Source organism: Herpailurus yagouaroundi, unplaced genomic scaffold, assembly GCF_014898765.1.
Source record: "Herpailurus yagouaroundi ecotype Mexico unplaced genomic scaffold, PumYag 67602, whole genome shotgun sequence".
Lineage (NCBI taxonomy): Eukaryota > Metazoa > Chordata > Mammalia > Carnivora > Felidae > Herpailurus > Herpailurus yagouaroundi.
The window spans coordinates 9,621-12,056 of NW_024420405.1; the positions used below are offsets into that span (position 1 = coordinate 9,621).

At 45.3% G+C, this 2,436-nt stretch overlaps 1 protein-coding gene across 1 annotated transcript in view; it reads right to left on the reverse strand.

Moving 5' to 3' along the window:
• LOC121025317 (integrin alpha-D-like) overlaps positions 1–2,436 on the reverse strand; it is an 18,184-nt gene that overhangs the window by 9,542 nt on the left and 6,206 nt on the right.

The window sequence follows — 2,436 nt, forward strand, 5'->3', positions numbered from 1 at the left end:
AGAGAGAGAGAGAGAGAGAGAGAGAGAGAGAGAGAGAGAGAGAAACACAAAGAGAGAGGCAAACAAGAAACAGACTTTTAACTATAGAGGACAAACTCTTGGTTACCAGGAGGGAGGTGAGTGGTGGATGGGTGAAATAAGTGATGGGGATTAAGGAGCACACTTGTCATGATGAGCACCAGGTGATACATGGAATTGTTGAATCACTATTTTGTACATCTGAAACTAATATAACACTGTGTGCTAACTATACTGTAATTAAAATTAAAACTTTATTTTAAAAAGCATTCTAACCACAAAAGAAAAATCTGTTGCCCAAGCCCCTTCCCCCTCATCAGGGTCCCTATTGCTTCCCACCTTCCACAAGGCCTAGAACATGGAGGAGGAAGGAAAGGACAGAGACAAGGTGGGCTCCTCATTCGCTTAGTCAACAAATATTTATTGAATACACACTCTAGGAATGTTGTAGAGCACAGGGGAAAGCAATTTATGAAAGTGATTCAGAGTGTGTAATCTAAGCATGCCTGGGCTCAAATCCCAGCTCTTGCATCTACTAGTGGTCAATTCAAGCAAGTTATGTAACTTCACTGGGCTTCAGTTTTCCCCATCTGTAAAATGGAGATAATAATAGTGCCTAACACATGGACTAGGATAAAAAGTAATATGTGTATAAAATGCTTAAGATTGGGCCTGGCCCCCCATAAAGGTTAGCTCCTATCACCATCATCACCATGTGCCAGGCATTGTTTCAGGCCCAAAAACACACCTGCATGGATGCTAAGTTGTGCCACCAAGACACACCCCCTATCAGGATGGAGGTGCTTATTATCAGCTGCAGGTAGTTGGCTGTTGATGGCTCCCAGCTGATAACTAAGCATCAGGAGTTGCCCACAGTTACACCTCCTGCTCCTGGGGGCAACCTGCATGCAGTCATGTTCCAAGCTTCTCTGAGTTGGCTGAAGCCTCTGTTCTGATCCATCACAGTCCACCCTCTTTCTCTAATGAGTCCTGCTTCCTTCATGCTCTCAGAAGTATTGCTGCTGAGAATATTCCCAAATGAGACACAGAGTTCATTTCTCAGGAAATCTGGTCTAAGTCCATAGTTTTAGAAAAGATACCATCCCTGCCTTCATGGAGTCCACACAGGGTAAAGACACACCTTATACCCATGAACAAATAAGACATTTCAGACCAACCCCAAACTCACATAAAGTGTGTGGCTTGTGTAAAGGACACAGTTGGTGCCTCCACCAGTACCCCACATCCTGTGTTGCTCTCAGTGTGGTAAGAGATCAGGCCACCACAGACAGCAATGAGGCATGATGCTGAACTGTGGCAGCTGGCCTCCTGCCACTGAAACAAAAATACTTTCTCCTCACTCCCCACACCTCCCCCATCTCGCCTATTCAACCAGCTGGTGCTTCACCCATGCTGAAAAGAAATGGAAGATCACTTTCCTCTCTGCTTCCTTGACCAGAAAATTCAGCCCTCCACATGGCTGGCCAAGAAGCCCTAAGGTGCTCCCCTTCTCACCTGTTATCTCCCAACAGCTGGGTAGCTGAAGTTCCCTGTCCCCACATCTTTCACTTGTGTGCACTTGTTAGCTGGACCACAAAACCACCCACCATATCCTCTCTCAGGCCAGCCCAGTGGCAACTTCCCACCAGGCTATAGCTGAGCACTGCCTGAGAAAAGACAGGTTAACCTCAGGAAAGGTTGGTTTCATCTCTGAGCTTTGTTACTTCCAAACAGTGGGAACTCAGCTCTCTAAGACTCAGTTTTCTTGCTTGTGAGACAGGGATCATCCTGTCTACCAACCAGAAACTATGAGGATGCAATAAAAATGCACATCACACATCCAGCACTGTCTGGCATGCAGTCCCTTCATCCTCTACTCAAACTAGCCTTGCTTACACCAGGCTTATTTGCCTAAGTTCCATTTTCAACAAGCATCCAATCTCATGAGCCATGGATACATCTAGAATAAATGAGTTATGTCCTAGTGCTGAAATGCCACATCCTCTATTTTGACTGCACAGACATCCAACGCAGTTCATGGCACCCCCCAAGACTCCTGGACACCCCTCCTCCACTCTCTCTGCCCCTCTGTAGACTCTGCACTCACAGTTTGATTGAGAGGTGTTTCTGCTGCTATTTCACCTTTGCCTAAAATCCCACCATGCCTGGTATCATGGCTTCTCTAGTCCAAAGCATTGCTCTCAGTCAGCACCTCAAGTGCCCCTGGCTCTCACTTGGAGCCCAGTATCTCTTCTGATGCCACAGAGAAAAGAGTTTACCTGTATCTTCCTCCTAGTCTAAGCACATGGTTATAGCTAGCTAGAATATCAGTCATAACAGTAGTCACATATTATGTGCCAGGCAGAGGTCTAAGTATATATATATATATATATATATATATATATATATATACATATA